The sequence below is a fragment of the Rhinolophus sinicus genome, linkage group LG05, assembly GCF_036562045.2.
Source record: "Rhinolophus sinicus isolate RSC01 linkage group LG05, ASM3656204v1, whole genome shotgun sequence".
In the NCBI taxonomy this organism is placed as follows: Eukaryota; Metazoa; Chordata; class Mammalia; order Chiroptera; family Rhinolophidae; genus Rhinolophus; species Rhinolophus sinicus.
The window spans coordinates 13,190,319-13,217,210 of NC_133755.1; the positions used below are offsets into that span (position 1 = coordinate 13,190,319).

Genomic DNA, 26,892 nt, shown 5'->3' on the forward strand with positions numbered 1-26,892 from the left:
TTAAATCAAACAGAACCCTCTCAGTAGGAGGAAAATAGGTCATGTCGCAATGACAAGACTCACCTTTCAATCCCATGTTTGATAAGGTTTGGGGAAAAGAATAGCAGTCTGTCCAAAAGTCAGGTCAAAAACCTCTCCACACGCTGATTTCCCAATCCAGGACCTGTAATATCAAGTGAAACAAAGGCCCTTGCCCCAAATGAAGTCATAGCAAATAGCTCTTTGTGCTCTCCTGGAAATTGTGTTCTCTCACAACATCCGTCTGCATCATTTGTATTGAGACAAGAGTTTAATATTTCAAATGAAGTGTGTGGCCACAGATGAGGCCAGTGGTTCTGAGGACAGAGAAGGCTGGTGCTACCTTTGTGCACGAGACAAACATTAAGATCAAGAGCACAGCTACGGTAGCCAGACTGCCTGGATCTGACATTGGTTCTACCACCAGCTATGCAAATTACGTAGGTTTTCTATGCCTTACCTGGGCAAGTGAAATAAAATAGTTTTATCTTATAGAAATGAATCCGTCACTACAGGTGATGCATTGAAAGCAGTGCTTGAATGTAGCAGGCATTCAGTAAGTCCGAGGCATCAACAGGATATAAGAAAAGAAATATTCATTTGCTAAATTCGAAGTTTGTTTTGGTAGTTTTTATTCCCTTCATTTTAATAAGTACCAGTGGTTTCAAGAATCCTGGAATGATAGAACTGAAAGGAATGTTTATTTTACAGATATGCAAAAAGGCCAGAGAGCTGAGCTTTCTAAGGCCACACAGCTATTTGATGGGAGATTCAAAACCAGACTTCCTGGTTCTAGACCATTCTCCACGGTGCCACACTTCTTCCCTGGGAAGGATGTCCAGGACCAAGAAAGTCCCATCAGGGCAATAATGACAACCAGAGCCTTTGTCCCTCCGAAGACAGTTTGAAACTGGTTCACACATTCATTCTTTCCTTCATTCATTCACTCACCTGGCACTGAGTTAGTCTATCCATGAAGGAACAGAAAAGTAAAACACAGGCCTTGTTCTTAAAGGATTTCAGTTGAAACCGGAGCAGTAAGACAGGCAGAAACAAAATGATACAATAATATAATCATTTATATACTGTGAAAAGTATTGGCGAGGTTAGGCATCTTTCTCTATGTAACCAATCAGAAGTCCAGTAAAGGAGCTTATGATAAGATTAGTAAATTTATGAATGACTAAAATAAATGAAGCTATGCAGGTCTGCTGTGAGTTGGGCTATGTTTAATGTCTGCTGTAGTTGTAGGTGCCAGAGGCTTCAGATTTCTATAGTGTCTTTGTTTTGTCGCCTCTGTTGTCTTTGGGATTTCCTAAGAACTCTTCTTCAGAGTCTGTGTTTTGTAGCTCTTTCTGCTGTAATCCACTGTTATATTAGACCCCTGTTGGTGTGGTGTTGGGGAGGGTAAGTGTTCTATAATTTTATGGTTAAATCCTAGTGGTTTAGCATGCCTGGGTCCCTGGGATGTGACTTTCCCAAGTGGTTCTTAGATCCATCCCCACTTAGGTAAGACAGGAAAGGCAGAGGAGGCTGGAGGAGGGCAAGGTAAGTCTCCCAGGTGGTATAAGGCTCTGGTCGTCTTTTTCCTGAAGAGTGGGGCTTTGTTATGGAGGATGCTCTGGACTTATTTCCTGCTTGCTACTGAAGACTATATATATACAGACGTAAATCTAGATTTCTATCAGAGCTTTCCAAGGAAAAGTATACATATTTTTCATAATTGTGTGTAATTTGATATGAATGTGTACATTCACTTTTTTTTTTTTTTATAACTGAAATGCTATTTACAGTGAAATGAAGAGATCTTCAATGCGCAGTTTGGTGAGTTTCAAAAAAATGCATAATCTTTCACCTCTGTCAAGCTAAAGAATATTTCTATTACTCCAGAAAGTTTCCTCTTGACCCTTTCCACTCAATTCCTGCCTTACTTTAGGCAACTACTTTTCTGACTTCTGTCATCATAGATTGGTTTTGCCTGTTTTAGAACTTCATATTAGTGGAAACACAGTGAGTACTCTTTGGTGTCTGACTTCTTTTGCTTAGCATAATAGGATTCAAAGTTAGATTTGGGAATTAAAGTAAGTCATTGTAATAGAAAAATCTCATTATTACTAAGGTAGACCAGAAAGAAGGGCCATGTGTAAAAGATCCCTGGTGTGTTTCTACCTCCTGGATTCTTGGCCAAGAAAGCAGAAGACAAATTTTAGTTAAGCGTTACAGGAACTATCCTCTGGCCAAAGCCCACTTGTCTTTGTTCCCCCATCACTCCCACTCCCTCCTGAACTCTCGATTGTCTCTGGAATGGATAAGTGAGGCAATGATTGATTTCCGTAACTCTGAGAGGGGTAGTAAACCTGCTATGCGTGGTAGGATGCTCCTGTTCCTGCTCAGGGCTTACAAAGAAAATCCTGGAATATATTCTCCAGCTTAAAAATGAAATCCTAGCTTAAACATGAAATCCTGGAATAGATTTCTTAATACCTGTTTCAATAGAAACCATTCTGAACAAGTACCTTTTCCTTCCTTAAAACTGTGCTTATGCATGTGGCAGTGCCACAGGCTGGCTGTTTGTGTCCCCTCCAAATTCACATATTGAAGCCCCAATCCCCAGTGTGATGGTATTTGGAGGAGGGGCTTTGAGAGGTGATTAGGTTTAGATGAGATCATGAGGGTAGGGCCTCGCATAAGAAGAGTTACCAAAGAGCTCCCTTGCGTGTGTGCGTGCATGCGGCCCTCTCTCTCTGGGTGTATAGAGAAGAGGTATGTGAATATGCAGTGAGAGGTAAGCTACCTTCACGCCAAGAGAAGAGGCCTTAGAATGAAACCACCTTGCTGCCATCTCGATCTTGGACTTCCTAGCCTCCAGCACTGTGAGAAATAAACTTCTCTTTAAGTCATCTGGTCTATGGTATTTTGTTCCGGCAGCCTGAGCTGATTAACAGGAGGTAATGTTTTTAAGTAGCAACTATGTGCTAGGTACTGTGTCACATTTAATTTTTGAAACGAAACTAGGAGATAGGTATTAGTATTGCCAGGGAGGAGAATAAAGCTCAGCATCACACAGTAAGTGATAGAAGATATTATCAAACTTCCTTCCACTCCAAAAAAGCTGCAAACAATATATTCTCACTAATAATTCGCATACACTTACCAACCTTGACAAGTAACCTCCCAACCCTTTTTAAAATCCTGATAAGTCTGTCTTACTGTAAGGTCTTGAAAGATCAAGACCTTGCTTTTTTTTTTTGGGGGGGGGGTAATCTTTGAAAATGGGGACAGCTTCTGAAACTGGGTAAAATATTGGCTTTGATACTTCTATATTAGCATATTTACATCTATAATAGTTTTTAATGGTTACATACATGTGCTTCTTATATGTATCATATTTATTGAACCAACCTCCAAGTTCTTTGCTATTAAAACAAACAAGCAAAATCAATGATGCTGCCATAAACAGCCGGTACACTTATCTTTGTGGCAACATGTGAATCAATTGGTAGGATATATTCTCAGAAGTAGAATTGATGGTTCATAAGGAATATCAATTTTGTCTCTTTCTTAGTCTTCCCTACTGAAAATCCTTCCATGTTTTCTTCTACTGCCTATATGATTTCAACTATTTTTGGACACTTAATTCTTGGAACTTTCTGTAATGTATTTTAGCATAAAGCATAGGGAAAGTTTCAACTTTAATATTTTCTTGCTAACATCGTTATTGATTTGAAAGCTGCTCTTATTGATTTGAAAGCTGCTCTTATTGTATACAAAATCTTCATATGTACTGGTCTCTTTCCAGACTATTCATTCTATTTCATCGATCTATTTCTCTATTCACCCACTAACTTTAAATGGTTGAACTTCCCCACAGCAAAGCACTACAATCAAAGGCTCTGGAATCAGCTTGCCTGAAATCAAATCTTGTCTCTACCATTTACTATGAGTGTGACCTTGGGCTAGTCACTAAAGCATCTTTATTTGTTAGTTTCCTCATCTCTAAAATTATAAATATTTTCTTCCCCAAATCTAAACATGGAGATGGACAGAGGGAAGAAGGGGATTGAAGGATCTTAGAGTGATCCACAGAAAGTAACACAAAACCCATGACGATTCTTGGGAAAACAGGAAGGCACACACAGGTACTGGTGACTTGGAAAGAGAAAGCATCAAGAACAACATTTACAAGAGAGCTGGAGGGAGGGATAGAGTGCTACCCTGTTTTATTGCTCACATTGTTCTGGGTAGGGGGTCCTGAACTTAGAGGTGAGATTAAGGGAGCTGAGGTTGGTTTGAAACTGAATGATGTGTCCCTAATACACTGTACATTTTGGCTGAAGTCCGCCAGCGAGGTGAGGAACTTAGGGTACTCAGGGTGCCACAAAATTAGGGGCTTCTATTCACAGAATGAATAGAAATACAACAGAAGAAATATGCACTAACGATGAAGCTGGGATGCCCTGTATCATATTTTCCCTATTGTTTTCCCAAATGAGGAAAGTCGTAGCTTCAGCCTGAGGCAATGGGATAATATCATAGTGCTGAAAGCTGTCCTGGATGGATAGACTCCAATAAGACTGGTGAAATATCAAGGTTGCACAGCTGGGAAGTGGCCAAGCACGTATTTAAATTTGATCTCTCTCTCTCTCTCTCTCTCTCTCTCTCAGCTTTATTGAGTTATAATTGACAAATAAAATTGTATATCATGATGACTTGATATACATATACATTGTGAAACAATGCCCATCTAGTTAACATATATCTCTATCTCTGTCTCTATCTACAAGTATATGTATATTTGGTGAGAATATTTAAATTCTATCTTAGCAAATTTCAATTATACAAGAAAGTTATTAACTATAGTCCCCATGTTATACATTAGATCCTTAGACCTTCTTCATCTTATAGTTGAAAGTCTGTATGCTTTTACCAACTACATCCCCCTGTTACCCCTCCTTCTAGTCCCAGGGTACCACTTTTCTACGCTCTGTTCCTATGAGTTTGACTCTCCCTATTTTTTAGATTCCACATGTAAGTAATACTATATGGTACTTGTTTTTCTCTGTCTACATTATGTCATTTAGCATTATACCCTCAAGTTCCAGCTATGTTGTCGCAAATGGAAGGATTTCCTTTTTTCTCATGGCTGAATAATATTCCATTATACATTTTATATATATCAAAACTTCTTGGTCCATTCATCCATTGACAGACATTTATGTTGTTTCTATATCTTTGCTATTGTGAACAGTGCTGCAGTGAACATAGGAGTGCAGATATCTTTTTGATATTCTGTTTTTGTTTTCTTTGGATAAATACCCAGAAATAGAACTGCTGGATCATTTGGTAGTGCTATTTTAAAATTTTTAGGGAACCTCCATACTGAGTTTTTATAGAGGCTGTGCCAATTAACATTACCACCATCAGTCCACAAGGGTTCCTTTTTTTCCCACATCCTCACCAACACTTATCTTTTGTCATTTTGACGATAAGAATTCTGACAATGAAGTGATACTTCATTGTGTTTTTGTTTGCATTTCCCTGATGATTAGTGATGTTGAGCACCTTTTTATGTGCCTATTGGCCATTTGTATGTTTTCTTTGGTAACATGTCTGTTCAGGTCCTCTGCCCATTTTAAAACATATTTTTTCGCTATTGAGTTGTGAGTTTTATACATTTTGGATATTAACCCTTCCCAGATACATGGTTTGCAAATATTTCCTCTCATTCTATACGTTGCCTTTTGATTTTGTTGATTGCTTCCTTTGCTGTGCAGAAGATTTTTAGTTTGAGATATTCCCACGTTTATTTTTGTTTTTGTTTCCTTTGCTTTTGGTGTCAAATCCAAAAGTTCATTGCCAAGATTGATGTCAAAGAGCTTACCCCCATATATTCTTCTAGGAGTTTTATGGTTTCAGATCTTTCTTCTTCTTCTTCTTCTTCTTCTTCTTCTTCTTCTTCTTCTTCTTCTTCTTCTTCTTTTTAAATTGGGGAATGTTGGGGAACAGTGTGCTTTTCCAGGATGTCAAGTTGTTGTTTTCTCAATCTAGTTGTGGAGGGCACAGCTCACTAAACCATGTGGGAATTGAACCGGCAACCTTGTTGTTAAGAGCTCGCACTAACCAAATGAGCCATCTGGCCGCCACAGTTTCAGGTCTTATATTTAAGTCTTTAATTCATTTTGAGTTGATTTTTGTGTATAAGGTATGGATACAGTTTCATTCTTTTGTATATGGTTGTCCTGTTTTCTCTGTGCCATTTACTAAAGATACTATCCTTTCCCTATTGTATGTTCTTGGCTCCTTTGTTGTAAATTAATTGACCATGTATTCATGGGTTTATTTCTGGGTTCTCTAGTCTCTTCTGTTGATCTATGTGTGTGTGTAGGTTTATGCCATAGCGTTTTGATTACTATAGCTTTGTAATATAGTTTGAAATCAGGAAGTGTGATGCTGAACCTGGTCTCTCTGATTAAAAAAACTGTGTTCTTCCTACTATGTAGTTTTTCTCCGTTTGGGAAAATTCTTCAGTAATGACAACAATGACATTGTTTTTCTTATCCTTAAATATAGAACACTTTTAGACCCTAAAGTAGTTTTTTGAGTAATAATGATTATAATGATAATCAGAACATAAAAATCTAAAAATATTTCCTCAAAAATACAGAATGTTAAGCGAGAAAGATAATTAGTTGCTTGACAATTTCACTTATTCTGGATAAATATGCTTTCCTGACAAGTGAGTCAAAAGTTTGGTAACCTAATTATAGACTTTCTGAGGAGTGTCTTTCTGAGGCGGCCAGATGGCTCAGTTGGTTAGAGTGTGAACTCTTAACAACAAGGTTGCCAGTGTGTGTGTGTGTGTGTCTGTGTGTGTGTGGTGGCCAGTGGACAACATTTCTCTGATAGAACACATAACTCAAAGACAGCCAGAACATTTGTATTGTCTAGTGTATTAAGCATTGTTTAGTCAAAATCTTTTTGTTTGAAAGCATGAGCAATAATTTAACTTTAAAAGAAGAAGTTCATGGAAGAATATAGGGTATTATATGAGTTCCAGGGCAAATTTAAACAATTAGTCCTTAGGAACATAGGGATCTCAACAGCAAGAGTCCACAGACTTCCTTCCTGTTTAGCATTCTACCATCAATACAACTCAACTAAAAATTTCTAATCTGTATTTCTCAGATTACCAAGAGGGAGAATAAGATTGGACTAGCTTGGATCAGACATCTACCGCTGAACTATCTATGGAAAGGAAGAGGAATATGATCTGCACTATATCTCTACACTTCACCTTCTACTTCCAGATGTTCATTTCAGTCGCAGACACCAGAGCTCTTGGAAATCACGCAGTTCAGCTCCATTTTTCAGATGATGAAACACAAGGGAAGTTAAGCCACACAGTTAGTAGCAGAAGCAAGGCTACTGTAGTATAAATCAAGAGACTCTAAGCCATATTTCCACTTCTGTCCTTTTCCCCTCCATTTTCTTGGATACCACTTTTGTCTTAGCTTTTGTTACTCAGATCCAATGGAATAATCTCTTAACTGGCCTTACACATCTCCTCAGCCTGATTGAGCCTCAATCACCACAAGACCTCTCCCCAAAATATTGTGATTGTGCCATCCTTTTAATTCCAGTGAAAATCTCCAGTGGTTACCCATTGTCCATAGGCCAGATTTCTCATTTCAAATGATAGCTTCTGCACCTGGGAAGGGTTCATAAAAATTGGAGGGATTCTTGGGACCTCATTTCTCTGAAAATAAGATTGAGAGATTAATTAAACACCAAATGATCTGTAAGGTCCCATGCAAGCTAAAGTTTTCGAGATTCTATACCCATTTGGCTTAAAGTTATCTTCCAAGTCTCATATTCTCTAACCCCGTGATATAAACCCATTTTAATTCTTTCATATGTTTATATATTTTTGACATTAGAAATACATTTTAATGTCACTTCAGAAAACATAAAGTTCAATATTTAAGAGCTCAGGAGCAATGAAGCTTTTTTCCCATCTTCAAGCAAATTTATTAATTCAGCTCTTCATGTTCTGTAAATTGTCATTGATTTGATAATTTGCTGAAAACATTTATATGCAAATATTCCACTAAAATATAAAATGTACAGACACAAAAAGTTTATTCAGCCATATATGTAATTTTAGAATACAGTACTCTGAATACAAACAAATGAATATGACAAGAATATAATAAAAAAGCACTTATGCTGGAGGAGTTTGATTATATATACCCCTAGAGATAAAATTTCATTAGAATCAGCTTCTTTCCATCCTCTTTTATTTCAAAGACCTTTCATACAGTACATTGGTTTTATGTTGAGAGTTTATCACTAAACTTTTCTACAGTCTTAATTACTTTATTATTTCTTTTTCAAAAAGATTTAAAATCCTGAAATAAAACCAATTATTGCCAAGCTTTACAAAAATATGCATCAAATTCTAAACTCACCTGGACTCTTCTGAATGGGTTTACCCTAGATAGCTGCTTTCTGTATAGCTCTTTTTTTTAACACCAACCATTTTATTCACTTTGTCATTCCAGAGGAAATCCATCTATACTGAGAATATCCTTTCCAGATAATAATGACCATGATAGTATTTTTCTTATGATTAAAGATTATCCCTAACCTTTCCCTTTCTTTCAGAATTATTTATTGAGCAGACATTGAACAAATTGCTGGTGACACTAGTGTACTGACTCTGGGTAGGACCTAAATACAAGGGGACGTGCTCAGGGCACATTTGGGATGGTGGAAACAGGTATTTGAGCTCTCCTGACCTGGCGACAAAAAGGTGTTGCAAATACATTATAACTGATGTGTCTTCACATTTTTCCATTTTTGCTCAACACGTAGCCTTCAAACTAATGCTAACATCTCCCACTATGTCCTTTATTCATTACCAGATGTTCATTCTCTTTTAATCCTCAAAGACAAACCAAAACAAACCTGCAAAATCAATGGGCTAGCAGTACCCTTCCCATCTGGCAGGTGGAGACTTCTATGCCCTATAAGGCTAAGTGATTGCCTGGCCCCTAGAATATGTATGTGGCTGGTTGAAGTGAGGATATATTTGTCTTCTAACTCCTAGTGTAGGCTCCTTTCATTTTCTTATATAATTTCCTCACAAAACAGAAGAGGACAGTGTTTCTGAGTAGGAATGGAAATACGATGAAAAGAAATACATCTGCAAAGAAACCTATCAGCTCCCTCCAAATAAATAAATAAATAAATAAATAAATAAATAAATAAATAACATCTAGATCCTACAAGGCTGGCAAGTTTTCACACGAGTCGGGTAGCTGGAGCACAGAGAACTGACTCTTTCTCACCCCCGAATTCTACTTTCCCACAAGGGGTGTCCCACAAGGTCCTGTTACACTGGCCTGAGCAGGTATCCAGGTTGCTCTCTTACTTCCCCATAGCACAGCTGAGAAATGTGTTTTTTATTTCTTTTTAAACAGTAACTGATTTATTTAGGTTTTCTTGTCCATCTTAAGTCAGATTTAATCATTTGTGTTATAGGAAATATATCCATTTCATCTAGGTTTTCAAGTGGATTAGTATAAAGTTGTATACTATTCTAATTTTCTTTCAACTTTCATATGTGTATATCTATTTGAGTAAAAATTACTCATTGTTAATTTTTTGTGTGCCTCCTCTTTTTTCCTTAATTTATCTCGCCAAAGGTTTTATTTCATTCAGTTAACAACAAAAACACAAAAGGGTGGTTGTTTGGGGGGTTCATAAATACAATCTATTTAATAAATACTGTTATGCACTCTGTGCCATACACTGATCTAGGTTAAATGCTGTTGACATATGACCCAATTTATACCTATTGTCAGGTGTAATAATTATTCAAATTCACAAGGTAGGAAGTAACAGAACTGGGATTTGAATCCACTTCTGTGTGTCACTACAGTCTGTGCTCTTTGTATTGTATCACTCAGCCGGATGCCACCATCCTTTATAAAATCCACCACTATAACCTCTTCCTGCCGTCACTACACCAGACCTTCATCTTTTTTGGTGCACTGGAAAGATTATACTAATAGCAACAATGTAGTACCTCTGTACTGGGGTTAAACTATTAAGCATCTGATGACATTAAATGATATACTGCTGCTTATTTCAGTTTACCCCAGAAAATTTGTCCATCAGTATCCAGCCTTTGGGTTTCTCTCAGTTCCCAGCTGCAAGTAGGTGTTTCAGACGGTCTGTCTCCAGCTTTCTGGGAAGCTCTTGGCATAAAGATGTTACACAAATAAACTGCCAATAAATCAATATCACTTGGGATTCCTGGGGTTCAGATTGGAGTGAGAGGACAATGGGTGCTTTCCAACCTGGGGACAAGAGAGGTAGTTTCTGGGAAGCTGCCTCCTAGGCCCGAAAATAATTGAGGTTTTGATTGTGTCTATTTGAAAAACTATGCGCAGTCTAGGTCTGCATGTCCATGAAGCCAACCTTCTCTGGTCCCTTCAATCCAGGATACTCAGCACCTGAACATGGGTGTACAAATGTTTGTTTGAATTCTTGCTCTCAATTCTTTTGCATATATACCAGTAGTGGAATTGTTGAAACATATGCTAATTTTGTGGAACCGTTATACTGTTTCCCACAGGGCTGCACCATTTTATATTCCCATCAGCAATGCTCAAGAGTTCCAATTTCTCCACATTCTCCCTACACTTGTTATTTTACCATTATTTTTCTGACTTAATCCTCATAACAAATGAATATTACTTTATCTGTATTGTAGTACACAGTGAATTTTTTTGCATAATTACCTCTTTTAACCTTTATAATAATCTTTGGTTTAAGTATAATGTTTATGTTACAAAAGAACAAATGGAAGTTTAGAGATGTTACATCACTTTCCCAAGGTCACAGAGCTAATATGTGGAAAATTCAAATAGATAACTTTACTCCTGATTCTTTTTATTATTTGGAGAATTAAACAGTCTATGTTCTTTGTGACTGTCCCCTGCAGGCTCTGTTCACTCTGAATCATAGCAAAAGGCAAGTCTACACACTGAGGAAAGACTCCAGAAAAGGAGACCTGCTGCTCTCCCATATCTCCTAAGGTATCAGAGACAATATAAATGGCTTAAATAAGGAACAGGGAGGATTCAGGTTAGATATTAACTGGCCCTCTGATGTTGGTATGACATTGGAAGAGATTACCAAAGGATACTTGGAGATAATTCAAGTCCTGAGAAAATACTATATGTTGAATGTCATCCCGGTACATGTCTGGGGGTGTAGGAAGTAATTCAGTGAATCCCTGTTAATTATTTGAAAGCAGAGAATAAACTGAATGATTTCACGGTTTCTTTGAATTCTCTAATTCTGTAACAAAGGGTCTACCGAATGGATTTGTACTAGTCAAGAGAGTTGTTCCTTGGTGTTTGGGGATGGATATTGTTTTCTTGACCCCTTTCTCCTTGATCTGTGGAGAATGCAGATTCTTTGAATCAATTCCATTTTATACCCTCAGGGGACAGGTCAGAGATGACCCAGCTCACATGTGGTCCTGAGCCACATCTTGGGCAGTTAGCTGTCTGTACTGCTGTTGATTTGGTTTCACTCTGCTCCCCAGGGAGACTTGAAGGCATCGCAAACCTGGCCTGAGATTAAAGGGGACAATTTCAATGTCCAAATTTATGAGTTTTCGGTGCTGGAGCATAAAGAAGGGACAATGTAGCTGGTTTCAGACAGTAAGCCTAAGAGAAAGATAGCTAGTGGGAAAATAAAATGACCTGGGCATTTATCTAGCTGCTGCCCCCAATGAGCTACCTGCCTTAGAGCAGCCATCGTGGAGGGGTGTTCAGACACCCCTGTGATCTCACTCATGCTGGGCAGTCCCTCCCCCCCCTGCAAAACTGTAATTATACACCTTTTACTGACCCTGTAGGCAAACTAATTCAGCTCCCTTTGTGTGTTTCATGTCCATGTGTCTTAGTTTTCTCATTACTCACAAGGAATAATCAGAAGTTCCTACCTCACAGTTGTTAGAAAGCTAAATAATAAAACTTTTTGAAAAGTAGCCCACATTCCAAGCCATTTAAAGACCTTTACAGCAGAATATTGACATTCAGGAAAAATTATTCTAGAAATCATATAACAAAATGCTTGCTGAAAAATTAAGGAAATGTGCTATGCAAACAAAAGTGGCAATAAGTTAATAGTCATGTGTATCTGAAACTAAAAACAAAAAAACAAACAAAAAGGAAAATAAGAGCATTATTGAGAAAAAAGAAAGCAAACGTACGACTCTCACCTATATCCTTTTCTTTCCTTTGCCATCCTTTGAAGTCCCCTTGTCGGGGGTCCTTACCTCCTACCCGGTAAATGACAGGAGAAGAACTGGCTTCAGAGGGGCAGTCACTGAAACATCTCTTCAGGAAGCAGCCCAGCTTTTCCAACAGGCGGAGTAGTGACCACACTGCTCCTGCCCAATGCTGGACATTTAGTTTTAGAACCACAGAGCAGAGAATGCAGAGCTGGGGAGGGAACTCAGTGATGATCCCTGTAAACCAACAGTGTCACCGTGCAGATGACAAAACTGAAGCCAGAAGAGGTGCCCATTCTTTTTCTCTAACCTTTCAAGTTGGACATTGAAGAACACAATGGAAAGCAAGATAAAAAAGGCAAGGGCGTACCCATTAATCCCAGATTCAAGGAGCCATCGTTTGTAAATAGGCCTGTCTTCAGATGTCCCATAGGGTCTGCAGAGTTTACAGAACGACTGAAAATGAATCCAAATCCGGCATCGTCCCAATACATACATGGAGGTTTTTAAAGGCCGAGAGGACCTGGCTTAGCACTTAGCTGATCCTTATTCTCACCAGAACTGTCTTCTGAGCCCAGATAACTTCACGGAATGTTAGAACCACCCTCCGAAGAGCTGCCTCTTTACTTCTGCAGGGCAGCTGGAGGCTTCTATCAGCAGCCCTAATCAGTGCAAGATCAGCACAAACCACAATCACTCTGTTTTCACCCACTCTAGGTTGCTTTCTCTCAAATGTAATTGCCTGAATTTTTGTGTCTGTCATAACAACTCAGGGGTAATATCACACACACCTAGAATCCCTCCACTGATTATGTGCTGTGCCGGGTGGGTGGTGATAGCAGGATTTGGCCACTTCAGAGTACAGGGTTTTCTCTCACTGCCAGGGTCTTCACAGAGAATGTCGTGCGGTGCACCGTCTCATGAAGCTGGCTTGATTTCACAGTTTTTCATATCCTATCGTAATATACTACCTATCTCGAGCAAGGAAGGTCCCTGTCTAAGTGTGCTTTGATGTGTTATGTAATAAGTTGCAAACATTCAAGATTTAAACATCAAAATAGGAAAGCCACATTTTCGCTTTTTATTCTGCAAGGTTTACCATGTTAGTTTTATCTTTACTCGCAAAGAACGTGGTCAACAAAATGTACTGTGGTTGGATTAAATGTATTGTGGAAGGATTGTGAAACTTTTTCTTTTTTAATAGTTTTATATAATTACAAATTTTTCTACAACGAAAATTTATTATATTTATGAATCAGATAAATGTTTTAAAGAATCTTCCGTGTAGTGGGGACGGTTGGGCCTCTGAGGGGCTTTGTGACGTTGGATGGGAGTCACTCCCTCACCTCTCCCATGACGCGAAACACTGTGACCTCCAGGTTGCTGGCCACATGGAGGTTTATGCCTCCATGAAAGGTCTGAACTCATCATCATTCAAAATGGATCTGTAGGGCCTGAGAGATGATTTTTCATACTAGTTTTATTGTATAAAAATCCCAGATTTGGAGCTGGAATGCTCCATGAAATCTCTAGTTGAGGAGTTGAAGAGAAGGCAGTTGGTCCTCCAGGAGGGGACGGGAGAGGGGACGTTATGAACACTCCCATAGTTTCTGCATCTTTGGTGTTTTCCTCGGTGTGACTAATATGCTCTTTGTTCTTTGTTCCAGAGTCAGAGACATCCCTGCCACGCAGCACATAGATTTATAACTCTGGGCAAAGGTTTCGACAAATACGATTTCTTCACTCCAAAGTCCCATGTCTGTGTGTTCCGGAAACACAGAACAGTGCATTTCTGTCTGCTGGTTTCTAATCCCAGGAGCTTCAGCAGCAGAGGCAGGAGGATTTCCAAAAAGGTCTTCTTATAGCTCTGGAGGTAATGACCAACTCAAGCCGGCTGGTGCTGCACGGGGACACCCATGGACTTTATTGCTCTCTTTTATTTTTTTCAAACTGATATTAGTGTCAGCACTGACACAGGCAATTCTGAGAAACAAAACTGTGTCTATTGTCACTTTTACTTAAGTGGCACAAATGGAAAGATGATTACCCAAAGATTTGGTGAAAACACATTTCTTATCCAGAGAATCCATTATATATTGCAATTGAAAAGTTCTACTCAGAAAAAGGGAGTGAGGTTTAAAAATAATAAAAAGACAAGATCTGAGATTAAGTCTGATGATCTGGAATATGCAAAGAACATAATAAAATTTCTGATTCCATATCTGGGATCTGGGTACGTGATCTGGCACATAAATCAGAATCTTCAAAGGCTGTTGTACCCTGCCCTCACCCCCACCCCTCCCACGAAGACAGGCAACAGAGAAAGTGCTTGAATTCTTTTAGGCCTCATGGGTGTCACTAAGCAATTTGTTTCTTTAGCATCTCATATAAGCATGGCTGACATAATAGATAAAGCTCACCTGGGGCCCGACTGGCGGAGTGCAGTTCAAGGGTCTGACGTCCATGCGACAGTGCCATCAGAAAAAACATTTGAATTGAAGCCAATGTAATGACACTGCACCCAGTCTAGTGAGCAATTTTGTATAAGGCATTCATTTTGGAGTGCAGCCCAAATACTGGTGGAACTCAGTATTACATTACAATCTGTCTTACCACAAGGTCTTGCTGCAGAGTTCAGGTATGTAGTTAACCTTTGAATTACCTAATTTGGGAAGGAGCCAATTGGCCTATGGAACATCTGAAAATGAAACACAACCCACCAGAGATGGGAAAGTATGCCTGCCTTCGAAGCTCTGATAAGAGTTCCCTGAAAACTGAAAACCCTACAAATGCCAACAACGTCGGGGTTCTTGAGAAGTTTACTGTCTAGTGGGAAAAGCTGATAAACAATAACAATCTTCCAAAAACAATTTAAATGTTCTACTGAGCATATGTCCAGGGTGCTGTCAGAATGCAGAAGAGGGACACCTCATGCAGACAGACCGTGAGGGACGGGCAGACTGCCACTAATCTAGTTAGAAGGAATTTGGAGTTCAGTTGATGCATCTTGTTTTGAAGATGACGCTTGTCCTCCAAGTAAATTAGACTTCCAGGACCATTCCAAAAGACTTAGCTTTTCTCATAAAAGCTCTATGTATTTATTCATCTGCATCTCCAGTGAATGGAAGGAAGGTAAAAAATGTGGCAATGCTCAGACACAAGCTGGGGTCCCTGCTTTTTAACTCTGGTCCACTGCTTTGTCTACTGACTGAGTTACTAAATTGATATTCCTCCCTATACTTTTTTCTTTCAAAAGCCAGTTCTTCCCTGTCTTTCAAACTGAGTCTTTACTTTTCTTTTCATAATTCTTAACAGATCTCTATCTAACCACTTAGACAAGCTGTTTAACTTCATGAGACATTATTTCTTCCAGAAGATAAAAGCATAACTGCCTTAGATGCATTCTTTTTTGGTTTACATGATGCAAAATCTCACCTCACTTGATATTTGCTCTTTGCTGTCTTCTGTGTATTTCAAGTTCTTCTGAGGAGTCCGTGTCAAGCGGCATAAGCCTGACAGTATCAGATCTCATTTTAGAACTAAACTACACACATATTCACTTCCTGTATAGTTATCTGAGTGGGATGAGCTGAAAACTGGAAAATAGACACTCACTGGGGGCTACTTGGAGAGCCCAAGGCCCTAACAGTGAACGTTTAATTATCTGACACAGCTGTTTCTCTTCTGTGGCTTAGTACTCCAGGACAGGGTCTGACCAGCCTGACTCATGACAAAATTAGGCTGGATATTGGCATCTTTTTGTCTTTTGATCTTTTCCCATTGAGAGTGTTCATGTGTCCATTGTTCCTCTGGACTAGAGTGGCCAAAGGGGCGCAGGAATTACAAGGATGGGCCTTTTCCATGGCAGGCTGGGGTCATGCCAAGAGTATGCATTGTCCTACAGTGGGTCTCCTGGAGTGGGATGACATGTTGTTAATTAAGGACCATACTCAAGGATTTTCAGCCTGCATTTGGACACAATGCAGTGTCCCTTCAAATATCTTGAAAATGTGGGTGGTGGTATCCAGAGGAGAGACTATTCTGGAATAAGATAATAACTTTATCTTTCAAAGCCACTTTCGTTCAAAAATAAATATTTGGCCCCAATGGATATGATCACGCAGATTTTCTTGTTAGATTTGTTAATGTGGTAAACTATACTGACAATTTTTAATCAGCTCTGTTGAGATATAATTCACATACCAATTCATCTAATTACAGTGTATAATTCCACAGTTTTTAATCACAGAATTATGTAGCCATCAACAAAATTTAACTTTAGAAGATTGTCATCATATCTGAAAGAAACCCAGTAGCCATCACCATCCCATGTGTCCATTTCACCCCGATCCTAGGCAACCATTAAACGTACTTCCTGTCTCTATAGATTTACCTATTATAGACAGTTCATATAAATGGAATCATATAATGTGTGGTCTTTTGTGACTGGCTTCTTTCATTTAGTATAATATTTTAAAGGGTATTTTGTGGAGACGTATGTATGGTTAGCCTTTTGGTCGGAACTGATTGGAAATATCGAGGAGAATCTGGCTGGGTAAGGAGTACATCACCATCATAGCGACTGTCAGGAGGGAGTGAAAGGTGGCCTGAAGACCAGGAGGAATAAGGAATAAGACAGGGAGGTAAAGGAGCGTAGGGCGTTGTCATGGCAGCATGATTTTGGCTATCCCATGTTGGAGCAGTGGACAGAGTAAGAAACTTTGTGGTGTTCATAAAAAAGGAGGGTGTTTAATATGGAGAGGATGTAGAATTGAGGACTCAATATTTTGATTTTGGAAGTTTGTTTTTGATTCCATTGATCCTATCTGGCACAAAGGACTCTCTCTGACATGGAAATGATGGAAGAAATAAAACGTATCTATGCTTTACCTCATTACAACCTGAAAAAATTCCCAAAGTACAGGGACAGGCTGGCTCCCCACCACCACAGAAAGCTTTTACTAAAGTGGCCGTGGCACTTAATCCTTGTTAAGGTCGCTCCAGTGGACCTGTGTCCTTGTGCAGGATCTCAGGTCCTCAACAAAGAATTTACAGCAGTTTAATCTGAAGACCACCACGCTGGACCTGGGAGGGCTGCAGTGCCCTGTGAACACGTGGCACTGCGGGGTTAGGCTCCCCCGCGCTGAAACAGGTCAGTGGCTGACTAATCGGGTTGTAATCTGTGTGCTCAAAGTTGAGGTGCTGTGAGTGGGAGGGAGTCTATTGCCAAGTCCCGCAGATATTGCTCCCATCAAAGGAAAAAAATCCTCCTGAACCACACATCCTTTCATTTCTTACAGGAAATTCAGCTCCATTATAATCTGATGGGACCACTGTCATATACGCGGTCCATCGTTGACCGAAATGTCGTTCAGCAGGACCATGTGCACAGAGCAGTCTCTACAACGATTAGCCATCCAAAAATGTCAGTAGCACTAAGATTGAGAACTCTGTTCCAAAGCAATGATGTCCAAACCTGGCTAGCTTTTTATCAGAAAATCAAAAGTATCACCTGTCCAGGTCTTTAATAGTCTATGTACCTGAGTCCCACCTCTAAGATCCTGAGTAAGGAAGTCTGAAAAGAACCCAGGGATCTGTGTTGTTCAAAAGCTTTCCACGTGATTCTTATGACTGGCCAGATTCCAGAACTGTTGTGTGAAAGTAGACTGACTCTCAGCTCCTAATTCAGAAGAAAAGCACCTTGTAAACCTTAGTAGTACTCCCAGAATAGATTAATGGCTCCAAGGCCATTACCTCTCCTGTTTATTTTCAGCATTACTTATCTCTCAATTAATTAATGGGCTCATTAAGCACTTAAGACTTGCATTAAGTTCCCTCTTATTTTTTTTTTTAAACTTCTTTCATTCTGTGTAAACCCAGTTTACAAAGGATTACATCTTGTTACGTATTATACATTTTCTGTTTACAAACAGAACAAATGACCTAGAAAATGTTTGGCAGCTATCTTTGTTCACTGGGAAATAGCTGAGCAAAGAGGCTCACTGGCCCTGTCAGCGGTGTGGTGTGACGTGTTAGTGTCCATCCTTTGCTACCAACTGACTGAATGCGTGCAAGTGGAATTCATTTTAATTTGTTTGAAATTGCATACTTTCAGGACACTATAATGCTGCTGAACTTAGAGAAGTGTAAAAATGAATTAATTTTAGCTTGAAGACATTTTTTTCCCCACTTTGCATCACTCTGTAATAAATTACAAAAATAGTCTCTGCTCTTAAGAAACTTAAAAGTAGTATAATGTGGCAAATAGAAATGAGACATAAACATGAGGAACTGTAAGAAAAGATGTGAAATATTCTAGGAGGATACCCAATAGAGAAGAAGAGATTCTTCTGGCTGGAGAGAATGGGAAATTTTCATGGAAGTAGCCGCATCTGCTGCTCATCCCTATCTGATGCTATATCCAGCGTATTAGAGTTGGGAATAATCCCTCTACAGTCTCATGGAATTTCATTTCCTGGAGACTAGTCAGTCCGTTGACTGTTATTCATTGTGTGCCTAGCATACAGACAGGCAACGATGACTCAGAATGATTAGTGTTAAGGTATGAAAGGACATGGTCCAATTAATTACTGACTGGATTTTTATCACACTGAATCCTCCTCACTAAGCACAGATATCTCTCCAGCTTCATTTGCAAGGCCAGGATTACAGGCCACTCACTCATCCTTAGCAGTGATTTAATCCTGACATTGAATTTAGCAGCAGCTGTTGAGTAAAAAGTTGCAATCATCTAGTGGATCACTGGTGTTGACTCCAGCATCCTCCACCCACTGACATAAGCCTCAGTTTGTTAAATTTTCTGAGGAAGCGTTCTGATAGAACTAATTATGTATTGACTCTTGTCTATGAATCTAGTAGCAGTGTCAATTGTGAGTTTATTCAGAAATATGGTCACTAGACAGTGCCCTTTGTTGTATGAAGATTTATAGTATGGCTGGTTTTATTTAACCCCCAACTAATTTAAAATTATAATACATTTTAAACATATCAAAAGTACAGAAAATAATATAACAAACATCTCCATATCCTCCCCTTAATGCCTAATAAAAGATGATAATATTTTGCTTTCCTGGCCTTCAGATCTCTTTCTGTCTCTTTGTCATTTTCTCTGATACAAACGAAAGAAAACATTGAAGACATAGCTAAAGTCCCCTTTGCACCTTCCCACCCCATCCTTCAAGCTTCTTTCCTCCCAGAAGAAACCAATATCTTGAAGTAGTGAAATTGGCATTCTAATTCTCATGTATTAAATGAGCATTTAAAATTGAAAAATGAAATTATAAATTAAAATTTTTTTGTACATATGTATGCATGCATAAGCAACATAGACTATTGTTTGTTTAACATTTATACAAATGGGCAACATTTTACATATTCTTTTACAACTTGTTATTTTAATTTAAAGTTATATTTTCAAGATTTTTAGTTATATGTAGATTCAGTTTATTCATTTCACTGCTGAACAGGCGTCCATTCATTCAACCTCATCTGTAGTTCAGGTCTCTTTTCCTTGTAATATTTCTTATGGGCCTTTCCTTCTATTTTCTTCATTAGTCCTGCAAGAAGTCTGTTCACCTTACTAGTGTTTTCAAAGATATGGATCACTTGTTTTTTCTATCCCATTAGTTCTTGTTCTTTATTGTTTTTGAATACTTTAAAGGTTCCATCTTTATTTTTGGTCAGTTTCATTGAGGTACAATTCACATATAATAAAATTCACAGATTTTAAGTGTATAATTCAATGAATTTTGACAAATGGATACAGTGGTGTAATCACCAACACAATCAAAATATAAAACATTTCTATTGCACCAAAAAGTTCCCTCATTACCATTTGCAGTCAGTTCCTCCTGCCTACCTGTGAGTCCTGTGGACTACTATTCTGTTTTCTGTTATTATAGCTGTTTTCTTAATTTCATATAAATATAAGTAAACAGTATGTAGCACTTTGTGTATGCTTACTTTCAGTTAGGATAATGCTGCTGAGATATACCCATGTGGTTATATGTATCAGTAGTTTTTTCTTTGTCACAAGTGACTCTACTTTGTTCCATGGATCCACTGACCTTTTTAATGTCTACTTACAAATTTTTTACTCATTTTATCTTTTCCAGAATGTCATATAGTTGGAATTATATAGTATGCATTCTTTTCATGGTGGCTTCTTTCACATACTGATATGCATTTAGGTTTCCTCCAGGTCTTTTCATGGCTTGATTCTTTTCTTTCTTTCTTTCTTTCTTTCTTTCTTTCTTTCTTTCTTTCTTTCTTTCTTTCTTTCTTTCTTTCTTTCTTTCTTTCTTTCTCTCGCTCTCTCGCTCTCTCGCTCTCTCGCTCTCTGTCTCTGTCTCTCTCTCCCCCTCCCTCCCTCCCTCCCTCCCTCCCTCTTCTTTCTCTCTCTCTCTCTCTCTCTCTCTCTCTCTCCCCCTTTCCTCCCTCCATCCCTCCTTTCTTTTTCTTTCTCTCTCTCTCCCTCCCTCCCTCCTTCCCTCCCTCCCTCCCTTCCTTTCTTTTTCTTTTTTCTTCCTTCCTTTCTTTTTTTCTAAAGATTTTTATTAAAATATAGCTAACATACAATATTATATTATATTAGTTTCAGGTATACATCCATAGTTAGTCAACATTTATATACCTAAAGTAGTGATCACCATGACAAGTCCAGCAACCATCTGACACTGTACCACGCTATCACAATGTTATTGACTATATTCCCCATGCTGTTTGTGAGAACTGGCCATGACTACACTGGAGCAGCTGTGGTACAGGGACAGAGCAGGATTACCTTTAGCAGGTCTCTGGTGCCTGTCTAGCATATCCTTTGGTTGTGTTCTTTTTGGAGGTGGCCAGGTGATTCTCCGGCTGGGTCTGAAGCTGGCCACTGGGTGTGCCAGCCCTGGAGCCTCCTGTGAGGGGACATGCTGCAGTCCAAGTTCTGCTGCAGCCTGTGCCCTGCCTGGGGCCACGTGGCATGAAGCACAAAGCAATCCATAGATGGTCACCACTCATGCTAGGCTTGGAGGTGCCTTGGGAGGTCAAGCTGTGAACTGAGGCTGTCTGTTGCTAATGCTGGGCTTAGGGCTGGACTTAATGCTACTCAGCCAGAGGTACATGCTATTCATAACAAGTCAGCTTGCCACAGTGTCATGGATGCTGAAAGAAGATGTGAAACTCCTTGAGTCAGACTCAAAAAACTATTACTCACAGCAAAAGCAGTAGCTAGAGTATCAGCATGGTTGCAGTGGTTCCTTGAATTCTAATCCCACGGGGGAATGCAGGTGCTTCTGGCCATACTGCACATATAACGGGTTGTATTACAGGAGAGGGACACTGAGCCTGGGAAAGCTGATTTCTTACAGCAGCCTTGGTCTGGGAGCAGAGGTAACCGCATCTCTCAAGGTTGCTTGCTGCAAACACAACCTTGAGAAACGTCCCAGATAAAAAGTAGTCAGGGCCTTACATTTTTGGCATAACCAGTAAGATATTTAGGAGCTCAAGAGACCAATGAAATAGTGTTTCCCAACAGTAGAGAGAGTAGTTAGATGCAGACATGGTATCTTGTACTGTTGTAACAGCAAAACAATAGAAAGCAGACCCAAGAACTCTATCATTTTTCCTTGCTGGGGCCATTTATTAAAGGGGTTAAGAGTCCCCTCGTTGGCCTCCACTGTACCTTGCTGGAAACTCATGATGAAGATCTTGAATTATCCAGTAAAAGCTAAAGCATTTAAGAAGACAGGAAATGTATAAAAGTACAAATACATTTAATAGAAAGTCTATCCAAAACTGCTTAAAGATTTTATTCTTAAAGAAATAAGGTTCATAAATCTAGGAAGTTAAGTTACATGGGAGTACTCTGTCGTTGATAATGGTGGATAAAAATGTTTAAAAATCACTTGTGAGATTTAAGGTAATGACATGTTGCCAAAGTTGATGTGTATCCATATAAAAATTTTGTTTTTCCTGACCTTGCCAGATGCTTATGTATAACTCTGGCTACTGAATGCCCTACTTCCAATACACTTTACATTTTATTCACCATGACATTTTTAGAAGCTACTAAGATTAGCAGCTAAGGTAGCTGCTCCTCTGCTTCATCATCAGTAATGTGACCCATAGCCCATAGCAATGGCTATTTGTTCTTAAGGCAATCCTTTGTAAGAGACCCTATAGCTCTGATACGAATGTTAGACATATGTTCTTTTTCAACTTGTTATTTTTCAGAGTTCAATTCCTGACTTCTAAAATAATCCTGTCCCACAAAGATTACAATGAATTTCAAGCAAGGTTTTAAGTTCTGATTTAAATAAGTTGGAAAAATGTTTATTTGCAGTCTGCCTTATTTTTCTTCTGTTTCGCCACTATGCTCTAAATCATAGAGCTCATAGGAAATATTTACTACTTTTTAATTTCCACTTGAGAAATCCACCAGTTCTATAAATCCTGTTCTATGAATTATAGCTCACTTCCTACCTGTGTACAGAAATTGGCTTGCCACATATTTGTGGCTATCATGAAAAAAATGAACACTTTAACCTCATCACTGTGGGAGGAATATATCTGGGTGACATTTATATTCGCTTTTTAAATACCAAGCAAGATATTTGAGGAAGCCATACTTAACAAATTGAATGGCGAGAAAACTTCCGTCCGAAGTGAGGAGGGAGAAAAGAGAAGAAAGGAAGAAATAGGGACAGAACATAACAGAGCCAGCATACAAAAAACGAAGGGCCCAAGGGAGAACATTTGCTAGGCTGGTGAAGCAAAGGCTAAAGCTTCAGGATCAGAGGCAGTGGCACGGGGAAGGGCACTGGGGCCTTCCATGGAGGCTAGGGGTGAGAGTTACGCGGGTTACAAACGATTAGGAAAGACCTCTCTAAGGGATATGTGCCAGAAATTGATAGAACAGACATGTCTAATGGAAGCTTGGGAGAAGAAGCAGAGTTGGGGATTTCAGGAAATATTATAAAACAGGACTTGAAGGCAGTGAGACGTGACTGCCAGACCGAAGAGGGCTGTGCTGGCAAATAGAAAATAAGCTGGACCCATCCATGATGGCAGATCAAAGCCTGCCTTGGAGAAGGAACAGGACAGGGATTGATTTAAATTGTCCTATGTACCACATCTTGTGATATATGTGTACCACATTTTTGGAAAACATTTCAACAATATCATTTTTAACAGCCACACAGTATTCCATGCTATGATCTGAATCTCTTAAGGTTTGCATTACATCATTTCTAGTTTATGTTATTATAAGCAATACTGTATTGAATGTCCCTATAGCAAGATCTGTGCTGACAGCCACAATAATTTCCTTAAGAGAAATTACTGGGGGTGGGAGAGTGGTTGTGGGAAGGGGGAATGCCAGAACAAAAGATCAAACATTTTTAAGGCTTCAGATATGTAGTTTTTAAATTGCTCCATGAACACTTGTACCACAGTATATGGCAGTTCTTCTCTTCCACTCCCTCATTAACACTAGGTATTATTTGAAAAAGAAAATGGTGAAGTTTAATTGCATCTTAAGCAGAAATGACATCTTCCCTTAGGGTGTGACAGAATGTAAATGTACAGGCATTTAGAGTGAGAGTGTCACTAAGTTTGTGCTGCCTCCTCCTGGGGGTACCTAAGAAACTGACAAGACAAAAAATAGTCAAACTGAAAACAATCTGAACAAGTCATAAATGTTAATTTATTAATGGCTAAAATTCTATAAAGTGGGTGGCAGAAACAGAAAAAAATGGACCTTACTTTAGGACATTGGATTTTATGGGAAATAGAGGGAAAATATTACCGACAAGTATTGCACCGGGGCAAGACGTGCATTATGTACTCATAGATGGTTTATTAAACTGAATTATAGCACAAGAAAATTCATGTGTAAATAGTAGGTTTTGCGGAGGGATCCCATGCAGCTTCCTTGAAGGGACAACGGAAACTACTTTATTTTACGTATTTAATATCCATTTCTCCTACAAGGTGGTGAAGGTGGTGAGGCACAAAGACATTAAGATACTTGTCCAGTATCAGTCTTCTAGAGTAATTGTTTCACTTGAAAAGAACACTCTTAACAGTAATTATGTACTCTGGATCTTAGCTTGGTTTGGGGAAGCAGGGTTATTTTCACTGTTGTATTGTTCCTGTGTGCAAACACTATGCTCCCTTTTAGGGACAAAGGAGTAAAGGAAAAAGAAGGCAAAAGCTCCAAAGGCAATTGCCCGAGTTGTTGCTCTAAAACAAGTTGTTAATCTCCTGCTGTTTTCCAGAGTTCCACCTTCTGCTCTGCTCACATGTTCCCAGTAATCGCATCTGCTCCCAGGACTGCAAATACTACCTGCATAGTGATGCATCTTCTCATTCAATCTTTCATTTAAGATTCACCGAGGAAAACAAGATGCTCAATGTTGTTTCTATGAGACTTGACATTGCAAGAGAAACAGATATCAAATTGTCACATAAATAAATATTTTATAAATAAGGGAAAAATTTGCATTTTATAAATAAGGTTGCTACGAGAAAATATAACTTAGTAGTTCAGTGGTTCTTAATTTCTTTTCCTCTCATACTCTAATGACTGATAAATTGAGGACTGATTAGATTTTTCAATCTAAATATAAGGACACAGAAAGTTAGTAGGTAAAATGATAGAAAAAGATAAATGAAGGCAAATATCAATTAAATGAAAGTTGGCATGGCTAAATCAGTATCAGGCAAAATAAGAGTTTAAAACAAAAATTTTCTGGACATGAAGCAAGTTATTACAAATAGACAAAATGGTAAATTCGTCAGGAAGAAATTTTAAACCTTTACGTACTTTATAAAATAAATTCAAAGTATAGAAAGAAATAATTAGTAGAGTTATCAGAAGCTGACAAAAATCAGTTTCTATACCTGATACAGCTGACAAAAACATCAGTAGAGCATTTGAACATAGTAAACAACTTGATCTAATGGATATGTATTTTAAAAATGACCAGATACTAGGCCATGAAGCAAGTCTCAAGAAATTATAAGTAATCGGTATCAGATCACATTTTCTGACTACAATGCAATTAATGCAAGTAAGTTATAAATTAATGTAAAAAAGCTAACTAACAATATACTTTCATATATCTGGATATTAAGAAAAATTATCTTCCACCCATAGACTACAAAAGAGATCTCAATAGGAGTTAAAAAATTTTTAAATTAAGTGATAATGAAAATATGCCATAAAAACTTAAGGGACATAACTAAAGCAGTACTTACAGAAAAATTCATAGCTTACATACATACTGGGGTACCAAAAAAAATGGATATGCATGACCTGTATTCATCTTTTGTCATCAGTATACATTACTACAATTTTAATACAGTGTAAAATGTGTATACATTTTTTGGCACCCTCTGTATTTTAGGAAATGAGAGGTTAAAAATATAGACGGTAAATACTCAATGGGAAAAGTTGAAAATAAGTAATATAATTAATTCAAAGGAATTTTAAAAGAGGAAAGAATACAAATGAAGAAAGGAATATGAAACAGAGAACAATTAGAACACAAAATACCAATAGAGAAGATTTGTCAAGGAAAAAGTGAGAAGATATAAACAAAATACAGAGTAAAGGAAGAAATGGTCACACATAGATTTTAAGATAACATTTTGTATTATTAAAACTGTACATTAATAAATTAAAAAACTAGGGGAAATAGATCAATTGATAGAAAAAATAAAATGACAAAATTCATGCAAGGAATAGAAAACCTGACTAGAGCTGAGCATGAAAGAATTTATATGGAAGTCAAAGAATTTTTCTTCCCCCAAATACCCATGCCTAGATGACTTTATAGCTGAGTTACTATTCTTTCGAAGAACTGTAATTACTGTATAATATAAATTGCTACAGAACATAGAACAACAGAGCTGCACAGCTCATTTTATGAGGCTATTGTAATTTTTAAATTAACTGTTTACCTTTTGAAATAATTTCACATTTACAGGAAAGGTACAAGTAGAAAGAACACAACACTCTAATTTGAAAGTAAATTTCTGACAACATACCCAATTACCCCCAATAGTTTAGAGTCTATTTTCTACAAGCAAGGGTTTTCTCCTAGTAACCCCAATACTGTCATTGGGATCAGGAAATTAACATCATAAATTACTACTATCTAATGCATAGATCCAATTCAAGTTTCTCCAAAGTACAGAAATATAATTAGATGCAATAACATACATAAATAGCTGATTAACAGGTGTTCAAATACTGGCAATTACTTCCACTAATGTGTACATACACTGGGGCCTCCTGGGTTTCTATTTTGGGCAGCCATAATCTGTGCTCTGTAATCCTTGCACAATAAGAATAAGGGGTGACCCTACCTCAATGTGCCACAACCTCATACAAACTATACATCCTTTATCACCCTAGCCCTGCACAGATAGCCACCCCTCAATCCACTCCCCCCAAGGCTCTAATCCAGGCCCTAAGTGTATTCCTCAGAGACAAGGCCGTGACAATGCCCACCTGGAGCTTGGAGCTCAGATTGGGAACTGCCCTT

General features: G+C 38.4%; 1 long non-coding RNA gene across 6 annotated transcripts in view; it reads left to right on the forward strand.

Moving 5' to 3' along the window:
• Window positions 1–26,892, forward strand: part of LOC109461063 (uncharacterized) — an 89,942-nt gene that overhangs the window by 29,818 nt on the left and 33,232 nt on the right. For 2 of the 6 annotated variants that reach the window (XR_012496267.1, XR_012496268.1), the window contains exons 3-5: window positions 7,204–8,797; window positions 11,030–11,123; window positions 13,999–14,204. This is a non-coding gene — a long non-coding RNA (uncharacterized LOC109461063). Of the gene's footprint in view, window positions 1–1,811; window positions 1,843–7,203; window positions 8,798–11,029; window positions 11,124–13,998; window positions 15,368–24,618; window positions 26,890–26,892 lie in introns of those variants that run through there. The other 4 variants (XR_012496266.1, XR_012496270.1, XR_012496269.1 and 1 more) reach the window with 4 other exon arrangements.